A 19,693-nucleotide genomic window follows, 5' to 3' on the forward strand; every position below is an offset into this window, starting at 1 on the left:
TGTCATCTTGATGTTCAGTCTCCCTCCTTTATTTGCATATCAAAATGTATAATGGAGGAGGTACATTTTTTTCATTGAGAAAAATCAGTGGGAACTGAAAAACAGGCAATTTCCCTAGGTTTTACTATGAGCATTTTGCTTTGATTTCGGGTAGGTGAAGCATTGATTAAGTCTATTTTTCTAAATCCAAAGCAAGATTTTTTACTTCAGCTGAGGTCATCTGCAGACATTTCCCACAGTTTGGAGCTATTTTTTGAAACATCTTGCATCTCTGCTTTTCTCTCCATATTTCTTTTCTCCACTCCCTTCCTCTCTCCCAGCTGCAGGGATTCGTCCTCTAAAAGAGTGGAGGTGGGAGGGAACAAGGAATGGAAGCAAAGCAGGGAGCATGAGCTAGAGAATGCCAGGATCTGGCTTTTGTTATTGGTTGGCTGCCGCCTGATGGATAGACGAGGGAGGAGTGTACTCTCTTCAGTGTGTTCCGACGGAGCCGAAGTACAGAAACCATATTTACAGGTAAGAGCAAAAAATAAAAAAAAAAGAAAAGAAAATTCTTTTTTTCTTTAAAGGAGAATGCTTCTCAATTTTTACTGAAACAATTTTATGATAGGAAAATTATTCTGAGGACATTTTCCGAAAGCGTGCCCTTTTATTACTTGAGGAAGCTTTGCAATAAGCTTGCTGTTCTTTCTCTCTGCAAAACCCTTAGCTGATTAAAAACAAAACAAAACAATCACCAGAGGCATGTCTTACCCTAAATAACTTTCTATGCAAGTGTCATTGAAGCAAAATTAATAGATAAAATGAATCATCATGTGTCTCTTTAAAAATGTTTAATTCAAGCTTATGTTACTAGGAATCGCAGGAAGGATGAGAAAACCTCGGTAAATTCCACAGGTCCTGAGAAAATGGAGCCTTCTGTGAATATACAATATAAAATTTCATGTGGTGACTTTTAGTGTTGACAATACGGTAAAAGGCTTAGGAAAACTATTTTTGCAGGTTATAGAGTCTTTCAGCACTAATTTAGAATGAATGATTTGTGTGCATTTAAGCCCTTTTATTTAACTTACTCCTCTTGATAAATCTCATGTTGTTCAATAGTTGCATTATTTTATTCAGTAAACTTTAAGCTTACGTGATAATTAATGATTTGTCTCTTTGTTAACTTACATGGAGCCATTTTTATTTTAAAGCACAGAAACCTAATTTTGAAGGATTAAACATTGCTGTAAAAAATAGCATCTTAACGGGCATGTTTCATTGGTAGTTTAATTTATCAAACACATCTAGATGAGAATTCCATCAGAGCATTTATATTGTTGATAATATCTCTAGGCAATATTTTTTTAACAACTTTACTAGTTGCTTATATCTCCTAATATGGTCCTTTATATTCCCTTAGGGAAAATAAGGACAAGTTCTAAGTATGTACAATAAATAACACACTTGTAGTAAAAACATACAAAAAAATTGAACACCCAGTCACTTAATTCTATAGTTACTTTAATTCATAAATATAGATCATTTAACGGTGGTAGAATCTCATTAAAATTGAGCTTTCAAGAATTATTACTAACTTGAGTACACTGGCAATCAATTAATACCTGTTGATTATAATAATAAAAGTCTTTCAATGAGGTAAATAATTTGTTCATACACATTTTAATACCTTTTTCAATGAATCAAAACTAATAGGAATGACTATATAATTTCTAAGTATTTTTTTGCTATTGTTTTTCTTGTTAATTGTTTTTCAATTTTTTTTATTTATTGCACTTTTTTTGTTTGAGACAGATTTTGTCTTTGAATAAACAGACACAAATATAATAGTTCTTGTAAAATTAAAATAAGAGTAAGAAAATTGCTGAATATTAGGTATGAATTATCTAAATGAGTGGAGAATTACCTTAAATTTCCTAAATGTACTAAATATAGTTAATAACATGTTTATATGGATAAGTGTCATAATGAACCAAGTAAGTATTCCGGTATGGTTTATTTTGAACTATTTCTGGATTTCAAAAATTATTACATAATACTGAAATTTCAGCATGTTTCTAATTATTGATGGATCTTTCTGATTTTTTTTAAGCAAAACAATGGTTGAAATTAATCCACCCCTCACCCCAAGATTGAAATGCAAGGTGATATATAAAACCAGATATTCATCTCCTGAAATGTTTTAGAGGAAATAAATCAATGCAGCTATATTTTTTAGAAATTATAAATTCTGAGTAAAGCTACCTCCAGGAATGAAGGGGAATTGATGAAAATTAGAGAGCAGAGTTCCACATGGTTTTAAATTATTCTGTTTCCTTGGAAACCAGCTGCTGCAGATGCATTTTGCTTTCTTTGGATAAATATATCACCCTTTTAATAATCACTAAGGGAGAGGACTGAATAAAACTAGAGTATATTGTTGCTGCTTTTTATAATTTCCTTAATGGTTCACATATTTTGGATGAAAAGTAGATAAACCCTTTCTCAATCAGCATTTCCTATCAGCCACTGGCAGACGTCTGCAAGTCTTATAAAAATGAGACAACTGGGGTAGCTTTTACTGCGGAATCCACAGGAAGAGATAGAGAGAGAGAGAGAATGTGTGCTGGAGTGGAGACAAGAGAGAAAAAAAAAGCATGAAAGAAAACAGTTAAGAGGTTACTGTCCAAGTGAAGGATGAAACAAGGCAAATGAAAACCATGTAAGGCTTTCATGAGAAATGAGAAGGCATCACCATTTTTTTTTCCTTTGGTACAAACATTTTTAAGATTTAAATGTAGGTTTTTAATGGAGCTCACTATATACAACCTTCTGTCCTTTTCACAACACTCTTTCCTTTTTCTCTTTATGTTTGCAGTGGTTTGCAATATACTGAATAATACAATAAATAAGAAGTATTTTTTAATGTATCAATCACTTTAATCATAAAAAGAAAAGCTTGATATATGTCCAGGCTGTGGATAGTGAGGAGCTTTCGAAACACATTTTGACGTTAGAATAAGAATTTTTTAAACTTAATGCCCAAACCATGTTTTTTTAATGCAGTTATTTCCTTACCTTTGTAATCTATTTAATATATATATATAAATTACACATTCCAACAATCTAAAAGCTATTTGTGTTAATGTTAAGGTAATTAATTTAAAATTTAATATAAATTACTGTAAATGCACATATAACCTTTTTGCTTTATTTGAAACATTTTTGCTTCCTTTGAAAATAAACATTACTTTTATGTAGTTTTTCTCTATAAAATAATCACAATTATCATCATATTCTATCCTAGGCATTTCCTTAATTTAAAACATTTTTATTATAAAATTATATGCTTCAAAGGCAGCGCTGTCATCCCATACACCATTTTTTCAAATCTCTCAGCTATTTGTTAAGAGGAAAAATCATCATAAAGCTGTTACAGCTTTCCTATTATTTTTATTATAATTCAGATGAGATACCTAACTCTATTTTCTCTTTACAACTCATTTAAATATTTGTGACATATCGTACTTTATTTTCATAATATTCACCTTAGTCCCATATTAGATTTAGTGTTAGCAGTGTAGCAAATAAAGCACCACATGCTTAAACTATGTGTTAAAATATTTAATATGTAGCCAACATATTATTTAAAGTTAAATTAATTTGTCATGTCAGTATGTTGTTTTTCAAAAAAAGCTAGGATGGTGGGAAGTATTTCGTTTTTATCAATTAACATGAACAAAGCACTTCAGTGACAGCACTTTCAGCATAAACACTGATGACATTAAAGAGCACGCTAACAACAAATCAGATAGACTAGTAAATGGATTATGTGACCTGTGCAGATAACCCCTATTTAAGGCACGACCAAAATTATCAATGCATGTCAAGATCCTGAAGAGAATGCATTTCGTAGGCTTACTCTCAGCTACAGATAATTTAAAAATACAGCTTGTTAGTCATTTCTACTTACTGCTTCATGCTTCTTTCTTTGCTAAAAGTAGCTTGCCAGAATTGTGGGTGGGTTTTCATGGCCTCTTAAAGTCTCACAAAATATACTAAAGAAAACAAAATACTTAATTACTTCCCCTATAATATAAGTAGACAACTTTACATCTGTAATGGAAATCTGCTAGTTTGGCAAATAACCTCTTATTGCTGGAAATGGAGGGGTAGGATTTACAAGAAATGGAAATAACATGAGAGTAAGAAATCTTGGGTCAGATTTCATAATGTTCAAATTGTGCTATATACATAAGGTAATCCAGTCAAATAAAAAAATTACATTAACAGTTGTACTATACTACATCACAACTTAAAGGTATTATTAATCAAATGTTATTTTTGACTAATATATTTAATGCTTGATAGTTTAATACAGGACTTATACAGATATTAAAAGGGGGTTGGTTCAAAACAGCATTATTGCTTTTTAATTACGATTTTGTATGAAGAAGCAAGGAATGGATTTATCCAGCTAATTGTCACATTTGGATATTTCACATATCTCAATGAATCCGTTGGGCGGATCATTTGATTTCTCTGTCAATTGCTTAGATTTCAGTTATTATAATGGTCTAAATTGTTTGAGCTGAAAACTGTTGAATGTGCATGCTCTGAGAAAACACTCAATGTAACTTTTAAGGTATTCAAGATTATAACGATCTAGATAAATATCAGTGCTATTTCTAAGAATCACAAATAGTAAGGAAATCACTTTGATATGAGATCAATTTCATGATCAACTTCATGATCTCATATCATGGCCTAAAAAGTAGATAAGCATGCATGTGACTTATTTCCAATAAGCTCTTATATTTTACTTAGATCAAGAGCTTAATATATTATTTTCCAGTACCACAAAGGATGGTGCACACAACACATTTCTCCATATCTCCTGACTTGTGCATATTCATAAAAATGACATTATTTTAAACAAAAATCACCAACACCATCAAAGGTAGTTTTCAAATTTTTATATGTGTAGATATTATTTTATTTTGTTTTATTTTATTTTATTTTATTTTATTTTATTTTATTTTATATTTTAGAGATAGAGCTTTGCTATGTTGCCAGGCTTGAGTGCAGCAGGCTATTCACAGGCAAGATTATAGTGTATTGCAGCCTCAAACTCCTGGGTTCCAATGATTATTTTGCTGCTGCCTCCCAAGTGGCTGGGGGATTGCAGGCTTATGCCACTGTGCCTGGCAAAAGTAATTTTTATGCAAATGTTTATGTCTTTAAACAATATTTACTATAAATTCCTTGGCGAATACTCATTTAAGTCATGTATTACCTTTTCATAGTTTAGTCTTCCATTGCCCTAGAAACGTGGGACTGCCCTGTAGAGAGAACTTCTTCCTGGATTCTTCATTTTACCTATGACAAAATTAAGGCACAGAGAGGACAATGATCATTTTTAGTGGGAAACTAAGCATTTGCTTATGCAAAATTACAACAGTCAGACACTATGTGTTTGTATTAAATATTGGATGTAGTGCATTAAACACTGGATGAAAGAAAAGCAGAACTTAGAAGGGCTTTGCATGGAGGTGAAAAAGCATGGTGTGGCCAGATGAACTCTGATGCATAACAACACAGGGATTTTAGAGTTGCACAGAATTCTCCACTTCAGACCTGCCCCTGGTATCCAGTGAGCCTAATGACTTTGACCTACTATCACAGTCTCCTTGACTTTTTTAGTTTGCTGTCATGGTCAAAATGCATTTCAGCTTTGTTTTCTAGCAAGTGTGGATACAGTTAGTTGCTGTCATGTTGTGGATACATCACAATATATTTAATAATGAAACAAATAGTTTCCTAAACAGGAGCCCTGAATGTATTTACAAAGATTTTCATTTGCTTTTCTCTCCTCAGGTTAGGCTAGCCATAAAAAATCAATATTTGTCATCAATCATTACCCAGGTAATACTGGTTGTGATGGTGTCAGCATTTTAAAGCAGAAAGATTCTGGAAAGGGTTTCAAAAGTGATTTAAAAAAAGACATCTTTGTTCTGTCTAATCAAAATTCCCTTCTCGTTGCTCATGAAACTCATACTTAAAATTTTAAATGATTTACCACCTGTACATCCAAATCAATAAGGGCCCCAAGGGGCTGCTCTCATGCTGCCCACTGAAGTTACCTAGAGCTGAGTGTTAAATGGAAAACTGAGCTTGGGGATGCCATTACAATCTTCTATTTTCAGAGATCTTCCCTCAACATACAGGTAGGGCCAAAGAGAGAAGCTGCAGGCCTGTCCTGTGCTCCCTGCCAGAGCTTCTTGGTGTGTGGTCATTACAGCCACTTTGTGATCTCTCAGTACCCTTTTACTCACTATCGAAATTATCGTTCTTGATGGCAAGGAGTTTCCTTCATCTCTGCATCAACGCCTAATACAATGCCTGATACACAGTATGTGCCCCCAAATTGTTTTGCTGACTGAATAGTTAAGCAAATTGTCTTATCAGATAGTCATCTAGCCTCCTCTTACAACCTCTCAATGGCAGACACTCCTTACATTCTCAGATAGTCTCTTCCTTCCATGTTCTTCTCTGTTAACGCTATTCAGTGTGACAATGTCCATGTCACCTAAATGTCATTAAGCCAAGCAAGGTTTTGTCTTGCAGACTTTTTATTGTCCAAACGCTATCTGTGCTCTCCTACATTAACAGGGGATTTTATCTGCATGTAGTTCCCATTTCATGCTTCCCTGCTCTGTTTCATTGTAATACTGCTCGGTGTCTGATACACACACAGATTATCATATACTAAATCAACGGGTTAATTGTAAATTAATGTAATTAACTGTAATTGTTATATTAATATATAATACAAGTGTTAATTAATGTTTGTGTAAGAAAATATAGTAGTATATATTTAACCAATCTCTGAGTGCTCTCATACATCCACTCTTAGTCAATGAATCCCCATTCTCTTGAGTTAAATTTGTTCAACAACATTTGATTAAAGTTAAAATTGTTCAGCAATATTTTTATGCTGCTCTGGGCTCACTTTCTGCCATTTGTGTTCTGTACTGGTGAACAATTCTAAGCCATACTGCCTGGTAAGTGACAATGCTGAATAAACTACAAAGAAAACAAGTGTGCATGCTTGCATGTGGTGTGTCACTGGGGTTTACTATGCCTAAAGGTAAAAGTAAGCAGATAATATGGGACTGGTAGAAGTCCTTTGATGTAAATATCACCACAACTAGGTAAAAATGACCAAAAGAATAACGAATGAAATATCCTGATGAATTTAATCTGAAGGAAAAGGAGTACTTACCAATGTACCATAAATGTGTTCATTTACATGGAGCTATACTGTGGTATACATATAACCCTTAAATGTGTGATTCAGCCATGCAGGCAGCATGCCTATTTCTAGAAATGCACCCTTTGAGCTAATGGGGTACAGTGACTTTGGCTTATCTCTCTGGTTCTTTAGGTAGTGCAGGATAATCATTGATGGGCTTCCTAATTGATTGATTTTGCAATCAAACAGACATACCCTCTTATTGCCTGTGTAAATTTGGACCAGTTGCTTAAACTATCTGAGCCTTAGTTTTCTTATCTGTAAAATTTGGTTATCTACCTGCGTAGTATTGTGAAGATTGGCAGGTGTACATAGAGGACTTTTCAGCGCAGAATTTGTAGTATAGTAAGCCATTGTGTGCAATTTTTTGTTGTTGTTGCTAGTCATGCTTTTCTGTTTATAAGTCAAGAATGGAAGGAGCAAAATTATCCTCAGTATTTGTAATGACTTCCTAAGTATTATTGCTTGCTGGTGTGTGAAAAAAAATCCCTCTTGATTGGCTAGATTTTCTATTTTTTCCATATTAACTACAATTAAATTGCTGGGCATCATCTGGTAAAATTAGTATTGTATAAGAAAGTGCAATTGTGAAAACAAATCCTAGAATTATTAAAGAAGAGCAAAGGTAAGACCTTCAAAATATTAATATCAAGCATTTTCAAAATTGGGGCAGAGTTCTCAGAAATGTAATTGAAGATTTCATAAAAATGTTCTATGGTTAAATAAATTTAGGGAAATCTGGATGATATTTAAATAATATCCATTCCTGTTAAGTCTTTTCTATGCTAACGTACACTAAGACTTTTAATGAAGGGTATGTAATATTAAGAAGTTGTAGGCCAGGCGTAGTGGTTCATGCCTGTAATCCCAGCACTTTGGGAGGCTGAGGCAGGCAGATCACATGAGGGTTAGAAGTTCGAGATCAGCCTGACCAACATGGTGAAATCTCGTCTCTACTAAAAATACAAATATTTGTATACATTAGCCAGGTGTGGTGGCAGGCACCTGTAATCCCAGTTACTCAGGAGGCTGAGAAAGGAGAATCGCTTGAACCCGGGAGGCGGAGGTTACAATCAGCCAAGATCATGCCACTGTACTCCAGCCTGGGCAACAGAGCCAGACTCCATCTCCAAAAAAAAAAAAAAAAAAAAAAAAATTAGACCTGTAGGCCAAGCATGGTGGCTCACACCTCTAATCCCAGCACTTTGGGAGGCAAAGGCAGGTGGATCACTGAGGCCAAGAATTTGACACCAGTCTGGCCAATGTGGTGAAACCCGGTTGCTGCAAAAGATACAAAATTTAGTCAGGCATGGTGGTGAGTGCCTTTAGTCCCAGCAACCAAGGCAGGAGAATTGCTTGAACTTGCGAGTTGGAGGTTGCAGTGAGCCGAGGTCACCTCTTGGCACTCCAGCCTGGGTGACAGAGTGAGATCCTGTAAAAAAAAAAAAAAAAAAAAAAAAAAAGAAAAGAAAGAAAAAGAAGAAGGAAGAAAGAAAGAAAAGTTAAAAAAAAAAAAAAAGGACACTGTTAGACCTACTTCATCATAGACCCCTTCCCAACACAAAAGTCTCCTACTAAAGTCTTGCAGATTTTATTTTGTATATGCTTGCTTCACTAAGCATTTTTAAGACAGATGATGTGTATCTACTGCATTATTAAAGAGCCTCTAACTCAAAGGCTGAAACGTGGTCTACATTTTATAACTTCCAAACTGTAAAAATAGCTCCAATGTTCCTAATACAAAAACAATTCCAAAATTATTCAATTACATATGTGTTCATTCTTTATCAGAGTAATGTATTCAGTTTTTTAAAATTTTTGCTTTTTTTTCTCTCCCCCATGTTGTGCTCTTAAACTTCAAAAAAGCAGCACGTGTACATATGTTTCAAAATATTTGCTGTCCCAAGAAGTTTTACTTCCAAAAGCGTGATTCCATTTTGTTTAAACTTCTTCTCTACGAGGAAAATCTGGAAACTACTCCTTTTCTCTCACCCCTTGTCTTCTGTTTACCTTACTTTTCTTCTTCAAAAGTACGTGGTTATTTGTTGAACATTTCTTGAATCTTTAAATAAGATCCCATTCTTCAGTTGCTCACAAGAAATTTATTAAGAAATTGAGTGGGAAACCTATGCCAAGTTTTATATAGAAGGGGTGTAGCATGACTATAAAGAGCACAGTCTATGGAGTCAGGCAAGGTAAGTTTTTTAATTCCAGCTCAGTTACTTAATTGCCTTTGTCAATGTACGTAAGTTACTTCTATCCTAAGCTTCATGTTGCTTCATGATAAAAAGGGAAGCATAGTGCTTAATTCAGAATCATTGTAAGGGCAAACAAGATAACATGTTCACAGAATTTAGTTTCTAGCACCAAGTAAAAACTCAGGAACATTATTATCATCTGTTTATCCAAAAGTGAAGCTATTTATTAACTAAAAATAAATAGAACATTATGGACAATATGAAAAATATCCCAAAGAATTCTCATTAAACCCTCTGAAGGCACCTAGCTATAAAGAGTATTCATAACCTACTTTTTCTGCAAAGGCAATTGAAAAATGCCAAAAATCACAAACGAGGTATGTCCTTTTTATAGCTATTATGAATGTTTATAAACAATATTTATGTATATTTTGCCAGGAAAAGGAAAATTAAGTAACGTAGGCACACACATACACACACAGAAACACATTAAGAATAAAAAGAAAGTATGTGGGAGAAAAAATGTAATTCTAAGTATTCAAAAACAAAACAAAACAATATCAAGCAGTAAGATATGGAAAGTCATGAAAGTCTGTGATGATAAAATTATGATTTCAAGTCCCCAAATGCCTGGATTTGAACTCTGGCTCTAAAACCACCTGTGTGACCTTGGCCTCATCACCTAACCCCCATATGCTTCAGTTTTTAATCTCTAAATGGTATTATTAATAATAATGCCTATCTTATATGGCTATGAAGATTAAATGAGTTGATATATATTATACTAATTTTCTATTAACATGTAACAAATTCCCACAAACTTAACAACTTAAAACCATTTATTTATCAGCTTATATTACTGTAGGTTACAAGCCCTGCACAGGCACTTTGGGAGGCCAAGGCGGGAGGTTTGCTTGAGCTCAGGAGTTCAACATAGTGAGATCCCATCTCTACTAAAAATCAAAACAATTAGTGAGGCGTGGTGTTACATGCCTGTAGGCCTAGCTACTTGGAGGCTGAGGCAGGAGGATCACTACTTGAACCCATGAGGTTGAAGCTGCACTGAGTCGTGGTCGGGCCACTGCGACTGCACTCCAGCCTGGGTGACAGAGTGAGACCGGTCTCAAAAAAAAAAAAAAAAAAAAAAAGAGTCCTGCATGATATGGGTAGGTTATTTGTTCAGGGCCTCACGAGGCTACAATAAAGGTGTCACTTGGCTGAACTCGTATCTGGTCACTTTGGGGGAAAATCTACTTCCAACCTTATTCTGGGTTTTGGCAGAATTCTGCTCCTTGGGCTGATAGAAATGAGGTTTCTCTTTCCTGCTTGCTGTCAGCTGGCTGAAGGCTGCTCTCAACTCCTGGAAGCTGCACACATGTGCTGTCATGTGACTCTTTCCTATTTCATGTCAGCCACAGAGAATCCCTCTCTCACTGAATCCCTCTCATCCATAGTATCTGACCTCTAGACCTTGATTCCAAGGGCTCATGTGATTAAGTCAAGCCCACCTGCATCATCTCTCTATCTGGTTTGGGTCTTTAATTCATATGCAAAATCCTTTTTGCTATGTAACATAAACATAGCAACATAAACATAACACAATCGCAGGAGTGGTATCTCACAGTATTCACATGTCTAGGGTTATACAGGCACAGGGTGTATATATTACATGGTAGGGAATCTTAAGGGCCACTTTAGAATCCTACCTAGTACATATATGAAGTGCCAGAACAGTACTTGGCACATAGTGAGCACTATATGTGTGTTAACTATAATTATTATCTTGAGTAGCTGACAAGTTCATAAACAGTTTTAAAAAATAGCAATGCCACAGTATTGGCAAGAGTGAAGTAATATCCCAATGCACCCTTAAAGAAATGTAAATTGGCAGAACCTTACTGGAAGAACCAAATTGGCAATGTGTATGAAAGACTCAATGTTTCCACTTCTAGGAATTCATCCTTAAAGGTATAATAAGAGATGGATATATACATGTATATAAAATGTTGGCTAGGTGCAGTGGCTTGCACCTGTAATCCCCACACTTTGAGAGGCTGAGGCAGGAAGATCGCTTGAGCCCAAGAATTCAAAACCAGCCTGGACAACATAGCGAGATCCTCTGTCTATAAAAATAAGAAAAAAATTTAAATAAAAAAGGAAATGCTAATTATACTGTGATTTATAATAACAAATACTGAAAAATAAACCAAACATGTCCCTTTAGGGGTTTGGTTAAATATCATGGCCTAATTATTCAATGAAATACAATGCATTAGACCCAAAACCAAAAATCAAATAAAACAAAAGCACATGGATTTGGAAAATATTGAATAAGAAGGTTATATGCTCATGTTATTAGTGGAGAAACTACAGGTGTAAAATTGCACGTACGGACTTAATCAATGCACACTTCTTCCTGTAGTGTGAGTAGACTCTTGGCACGATACAGTCACTTGACAAGAAAGGAAATATACCCTGACAAACCCCCTGAGATTACTGTAGTTCAAACCAGACTGCTGGTGACTGCTTAGGGAGCACCAGCATCTTTCCTGGAGTGTGAGGTGGGCTTTGACAAGACAGGATCACTTAACAAGGGAGGCAACATGCTCTGACACCAACTGATCATGCCTACCCACCAAATCAGCCAGGGCATCCTCAACAGGAAGACTTTGCACCATCTTTCCTAGTGCTCTGTGCTGCCTCTATTCATTCCTACCTCAAAGTGGAAATGGTGTGGTGTGAGCCCTCAGTCCTGATTTATAGTTCTCCTTTACGCTAAACTGGCTAGATCACACACCCAGACAAGATTTTAGAGTATGATTTTTGTTTTTAGCTCTAATACAAGGCATCCTGGAATACAAAATATGTACCAGTGGGGTGGGGAGTAAGGAAATTAGAACACCTACAATGCACATTCTGGCATTATGAAATAGCTACGTGGAGGCCATTATCCTAAGCAAACTAACACAAGAACAGAAAACCAAATACCGCGTGTTCTCATAAGTGGGAGCTAAATACTGAATACATATGGACACAGAGACGGGAACAGTAGACACTGGGGAGGGCTTGAGGTGACAGAGTGCGGGAAAGTGGACTGGAAGGCTACCTAATGGGTACTGTGCTCATCACCTCGGTGATGGGACCATGCGTACACCAAGCACCCGTGACACACAATTTACACATGTAACAAACCTGCACATGTACTCCCTGAAGTACTCCCATGAGGCAAATTAGTAGTAACAGTACAGATTCCTTTCTTTTTTTCTGCGAAGACTTTTTTCCAGCTCTAGCCTCTCAGATCTCAAATTTACGAGATGGCCTTTTTTTTTTTCCTTTTATTTTTTTGAGATGGAGCCTTGCTCTGTTGCCCAGGCTGGAGTGCAGTGGAATGATCTTGACTCACTGCAACCTCCACTTCCTGGGTCCATACGATTCTTGTGCTTCAGCCTCCCGAGTAACTGGGACTACAGGCATGCCCCACTACACTGGGCCAATTTTTTTATTTTCTGTAGAGACCAGGTTTCACCATGTTGGCCAGGCTGGTCTCAAATTCGTGACCTCAGATGATCTGCCTGCCTTGGCTCCCAAAATGCTAGGATTACAGATGTGAGCCACCATGCTCCCTTACTTATGTCCCCAAAGCTCCACCCCGTTATACCACCACCTTGGGGGTTAAAATTTCAACATATGAATTTTATGGGACTCAGCGATTCAGATCATAGCATTCTATTGAATAAATATAGCTATTGTGACAATCCTTATCTTAGGAATACTAGTAAGAAAATTGTATTTTATATACATCTTAAAATGAATTATTGTATATAGAATCAGTAGTAATGCAACAATTCCCATTAGAGCTATTTTATTTTATTTTTGAGACAGAGTCCCACTGTCACCCAGGCTATCTTGGCTCACTGCAGCCTCTGCCTTCCAGGTTCAAGCAAATTTTCTTATGCCTCAGCCTCCCAAGTAGCTGGTATTACAAGCATGCACCACCACATTCGGCTAATTTTTGTATTTTTAGTAGAGATGGGGTTGACCAGGCTGGTCTCAAACTCCTGGCCTCAAGTGATGCATCTGCCTCAGCCTCCCAAAGTCCTGGGATTACAGGAGATCTATTTTAAAAACCTAATAAGGTATCATCTTTTTGGACCAACTCAGGGCTTGTGAGGGGACCTTGGAGTAGAATTGAGGAACTTCTGACCTCTAACATACACAACAAATACCATTTTTCAGTGCTAGAAAATATAAATCAAGTCATCTGTACTTCCCTCTGTTTGCTAACAGTTTTTTCCAGCCATTTACTGTCAGAAAGAGCATTCTGTATTATAGGGTGTTTTTAAAATATTGTTTATGGTCACTTTTGCTTGACTATGTGGATAGGACAAACTCAATAAAGAATGTTCATAATAACTGTCTTTTCCCGTAGTTTTCCTCCCTTCCCACCTATTACTGCAGACATCTGAATGGGAGTAGCATCCTTTTCTCTCTCACAATTTAGCTTTCCCTGTGTGATCTTGCTTCTATTGCCATGGAATCATTACAACATCGCAATTTTGGTAGTAGAACCAGAGTGTACTACAGAATTAGATTGGTGAAAACAAACTAGAATAAAACAATTCCTTTCTCTCTCACTCAGTCTCTCTCTCGCTTGCTCTCGCTCTTTCTCTCTCTCTTTCTGAGTCTCCTAAGCTTTGTTTAAAATTACTATATTGTCATTTTGAGTGTTTTAATTCAAAATGTGATTATTCTATGTCTTAATCAGTTCTGGTTACCATGACAAAATATCACAGACTGGGAGAGTTATAAACAACAGAAATTTATTTCTCACAGTTCTGGAGGATGGAAGTCCAAGATCAAGGTGCTTATAGATACTGTGTCTATCAGAAACTAAGGTGGAAAATATTTTTTTCCACCTTATTTTTGTGTTTACTTAGATATATAAGTGTGCAATTCAATCTTTCTCTAATGACTTTGTGCAGGTATCTTCAGAGCTTCCAGGGCATAGAAGTATAAATGTGACCAAATATATCACATTGACAGAAATTATTTACATTGATTTTATATTAGATAAAGAAATCAATTAAACACCTATATAGTGCAACAATTTCCAAATAGTTTCCTATAACTGATAAACATAAGGTACAACAACATTTTAAAAAATCAACAATAGCTTTCAGTCCTTCAGAACTTTCCTGCAATATTTCTAAAACTGTCAAACATCACTGCAAGACGAGCGTCTGTCTAACCAAATAAAGGTTATGTTAGGTCTACAAGTGAGTTTTTAAGGTGCAGGCTGCTTGGCTTTCAAGCAGGGTCAACCCAGATCCAGAGTCCTGTAGTCCCTATTGTAGCAGGTAGTGGTGATTTGACTTTCAAAAATATTGAATAAATAACTTTAGGGTGAATGGTAGATAAAATAGTTATTAATTCCGTGCCTCCATCTTCCCATCAATAAATACATCCTTGAGAATGATCACCATCCACATATTGCCTTACTCTATTGAATTAAAAGAAATATTTCTTTAGAGTGATAAAAGAAAGCTTACATTTGTGTTGTTATTTTGCCACAGTAGCACCACAAGTGGTACATAGTATCTGGATGATTCTTATTTTAAATCTAGTAGGTAAGGTGCCTCCACCATCATCAAATAATTAACAAAGCTAGAAACCAGAGATGGTCCTAGGTGAAATTAAGTAACTAAATTCTTTTAGGAAACACTTTGACCTTCCCCCCACTTTAACTTCTTTCTAAATTCTTATTCCCCAACTCCCACCCCAAAGGAACTAGTGACCTCTTCAGCCCGGTGACTTGTCAGGTTTTCTGATTGTAACTGCTTATTGGAGCCACTAAATCCTCCCTACTAGGCTTTTCCTTTTTCCCATCAAAGCTACCTTCTTTATTATAGACCCTCTGTTTTCTGATGAAATAACAAGCTGATGAGTTGTCCCTTTAAAATGAAAGCCAGATCCTGGCACTATACTACTTAAACCCTATAGTTTTAAGTACCTGTAGTGGTTTTCATCTCACTTAGAGAAATAGCCAAAGTCCTTGAAGGCTCTACACAGTCAAGCCCTGAAGACCTGTCTGATCTTATCACCCACTGTGTCTCTCTTGGGCTTTGGCACACCCTACTCCTTTGTCCTAGACTGCTTTTCCCTAAGAAGTCCAAATTGTTGGTTCCCTTACCTCCTCCATGTTATTACCTCTTGGTGAAGTGACATTAGTTCACTGATCAACTAAAAATGAAATGTTCTTGCTCAGTCAACCCTATAGTCACCATATCACTTAATGGCTTATTTTTCTCAATAGTATTTATCTCCATATGATGTTTATATATTTATTTTTTCTTCTTATTATTCGTCTACTACTTTCCCTAATAACACCCAGTAATAAGCACCATTAGAGTAAAAAAAAAAAAAAAAGAAAACAAAACTTAATGTTGTTGATGTTGCTTCTTTGTCACTCCCCAGCATCTAAAATAGTCATTGGAACATAATAAAAGCTCAGTAGATGTTTACTGAATAATGAATGGCCCATAAACAAATGACAGACAAATAGATCTCTTTTCTATAGAATAGCATAAATGACCAAAGGATGATACTCAACCAAAGGATCAAAGGATGATACTCAAATTCCCTAAAAAAAAAAAAAAAAAAAAAAAAAAGAGTCATTAGTGTTCAGCATAGAGGCCGACAGAATATGAGGATATGATAAGGTAGAGGTAAGTCTGTCAGAAGCCAAAGCCATCTATAAGCTGGGGATATGAGGAAGCAGAAAATAAAGAAATGGAAGAAGTCAGTCAACAGAAAGACATGGAATAAATATGCCCCAGGGAATTTTACCTACCAAAATCAAGGGTGAGCATGGTGTCCACGAGTCGCACAAGGAGGGTGGTCAGTCTCTAGTTTGCTACTTTCTTAAAAAAATAAAAAAAGTCCCTTCAGTTAGACTTGATTCTTACTACCAGAAAGGTATAGATAGGACCACCATGCTGATATTTGATGGCTTAAGATGTCACCTCTCCTTGATATCATATATTGTGCAGGTGTCTTTTGTAAACAAGTTTGTTCCCCAAACTGATGCATCTCTAGTCAAGAGCATTTCAGATAGTGTGTTAAGCTGATGGGGAAGAGATGTTTTGATTCCCTAGTCTGTTAACCCTTCCAAGTTATCTATCCAAACCAATCTTGGGCTATCTTGTAGAGCCAGTTCAAGTTGGGATTTAATTTACAAGCAGTCTAAATATTGCTCCTTTGACTTTGTAAACAAAATTAGTAAGAGAAAGAAAAATGTAGAATCTAAATATGAATGGGGCATTGGCCAGAGTTAGAGGAGATTAAATAAGAAAAGCATAGAGCAAAATGACCTGGACCCAAGTAACAGCTTCAGCCTTTGGCCTGAGCATGCTTTCTCTGGCTCTCCACAGGTCACACTTCTTGCTACCTATTGTCTCCTTGAATAAGAGGTCGTTTACTATTGTACTTATGCTATCATTTTCATTCAGGTGAAGTATTTCTTGGTATCTTTATTGCAAATAACTGGACAAAAGAGAAGACTAAGTTGAGTATGATTCTATTACATATGACCCAACTTACTTATTGAGGTTACCTACCAGTGTAGGAATCTTTGTTTGCAACCCATGATCACCTTCACTGCTTCTCTATATAGCTATGAAGAAATTGCTACTCTCAAGTTTAGTGATTCATCTAAATTGACGTAAATAAATTTTAAGAAATGTATCAGGCTGCATATGACTGGCTTTCACTGATCATGTTAATATGGAGAGTGAAAAGATTTAAATTAATATTTTATTCAAAAAAATATTTAAGGACTCTGGTTTGCCATGTATAAAATCTATTCAGCCAAACTCCTTGACATAGTACTCAAGTATTCCCTGTAGCTCTGCTAAATTGACTGGAGACATGATAAGGCATCTAAATTCTGCAGGTATCGCCATTCCTAGCAACCAATTTGATTTTTGATGGACAAAGAGCCCCAGGAAAGTAGATGCCTTTATACCTGAGAAAAAAGAAATCCCAAGCAAGAGAGACGTACCCTAATCAGTATGCTCTGGATATGACAGCATGCAAGTGAGTGATCTATTTTGTTCTGAACTCTGGCTCTGTCAATGACAATACACGATTTACTAGAACAAATCAAATAAGTGTATTTGACTCCCATTTTGACATTTCAAAACAGTAAGCCATATCTCCTTATGCAGCAAATATATTCATGTTTTTAATTTTTACTTTTTCTTATAAGACACTGTTGTCAGGACGAGAATAAAAATGATGACTTAGGGTAGAATTGTTTTCAATGCTTTCTAACATTATGAGAAGAATAATTTCTGCATGGATATGATAATGTGGTATGTGTGGTTCAAAAATGTACAGCCCCCCCAAATGACTTTGAGACTTTGACTATCCAATCAGCAGCTCCATTGCTCCTGTCCCCGTTACAGGTACATGTGACAGCGCTGCAGCTATGAGTGGAATTTTAAAGGGGAAGTTTGAAGAAGTCGACGGCTCCTCACCCTGCTCTTCAGTGCAGGAATCAGATGATGAAGTTTTCAGCTGTGACAGTGCTGAGAGTGTTGATAGTGTCAATCGTTCACTTTTAATGATTTTACCAGTGAGTATCTAAAGCTCTATTTCAGTTGTGCTCTAAATTGTGTTGCATGGGCCATTCTTGGGGGCTTTAGCTTAATTCACTGGCCTGTATCTGCTCTTAAGTACTTCATCACACCAAAGTATTTGTAAAACATGATATAATTTTGGTTAATTAAACTTCAGCAGTGTACTTCTACTCATTTCTATGGAGTGAGTATATAGGAGGCAGAAATGAGTCCAATCGGAGGTAAGCAGACGGCAACTGAAAATAATTTAATGAATGTGTTCAGCTTGCCGAAATAAATCTATCTTTTGAAATCTAATCAGTTAAGCCATTTTGAACTTCTATAGATTGGTCAGTGAGTTGCAGAATATTTACAGTGCTGAGTTTAATGCATTAATCACAAGTAATATAATACAATGTAATATATTGTATTAATGTAATGTATTAATGTATTAATTAAAGTAATTAATACATGTAATTACTTCCTAGATGAGAAAATGATGTTTGTTTTTATAAAGATTGCTTATGTGAAATCAAGGCCTTGAAAACCTTGAGATCCTATAGTTATTTGGACATAGGTAAAACTCAGACTCAAGGCTAGGTTCATGCTCTTGAGTAAGGGCAGCTTTCTTCATGTATATACTTCTCCCAAGCAGTTCATGTGAGTAATACCATCTAACTTAGTATGATGTGTTCTAACTTAAAATTCTACCCATTTTCAAATTACAGTCTTGGTAACAGACGCACATACGAAGGTTGTGAAATAAGTGATCCTTTTCCAACAGCTCTGTGCTCATTCAACCTCAATTATTAAGGGAAAAGAATCTCAAAATTATATTTTAGAAGTTAACATGCACAGCAAAACTAAATGAAGTGAAAGCCCCTTACCTTCACCCACCCCTCATGAGATGATAGGTGTAAACTTCCTTTTAACATTATAGGCCATGAGTAAAGGTAAAAATTATTCAGCATAAAAGAGTATCGTTCAAGAGAGGCTGTTTTCACAATAATTTTTTTCTAGCATTATTTTTCTGGGGTATTTGTATTTGGGGAGTTTAAACTCACCAAAACAGCCTTAATGGGTGTAGCAAGCCAACATGGCACAAATGGCACATGTATACCTATGTAACAAACCTGCACGTTGTGCACATGTACCTCAGAAGTTAAAGCATAATTTAAAAAAAAATTACACTGAAGTTCATCCAATGTAGTTCTGTGACCTGAGATCCTATTTTAATCCTCTTCTCTCTCCCCCAGGATTCAAAATTTTATTTGGTATTCATAATTCTCCATCATTGTTAGAATCATTTTGAATAAAAACGTTTGTCTCTTGACTACAGTAGAACCTGTTTTATTTGGAACTTTTAGAAAGTGTAAAAATCTAAAGAGGAGATAAAAACACTTGGGAGAAGGGAGAATACAGGTGCTGTTCTGAGGATATGATTCTCCAGTTACGTGGAAAAGTTATGGCCAGAGAGTAGAATTTCAGAGGATAAGTTCTGCTTGGGATTTATCTAAAGCCTTTTCACACCTCCCTCCAAGTGACTGTAACCTTGTGGATGGCATTGACATTGCCTTTCC

The 19,693-nt window shown here is 35.9% G+C and overlaps 1 protein-coding gene across 1 annotated transcript in view; it reads left to right on the forward strand.

The window, feature by feature from the left end:
* Positions 1 to 473: 473 nt before the first annotated feature.
* The window catches only part of CSRNP3 (cysteine and serine rich nuclear protein 3), a 210,625-nt gene continuing 191,405 nt past the window's right edge, over positions 474 to 19,693 (forward strand). The window contains exons 1-2 of the mRNA XM_015110246.2: positions 474 to 516; positions 17,961 to 18,130. The gene's annotated coding sequence lies outside the window, so the exon portion shown is untranslated. The remainder of the gene's footprint in view (positions 517 to 17,960; positions 18,131 to 19,693) is intronic.

This window comes from Macaca mulatta, chromosome 12 (assembly GCF_049350105.2).
Source record: "Macaca mulatta isolate MMU2019108-1 chromosome 12, T2T-MMU8v2.0, whole genome shotgun sequence".
Lineage (NCBI taxonomy): Eukaryota > Metazoa > Chordata > Mammalia > Primates > Cercopithecidae > Macaca > Macaca mulatta.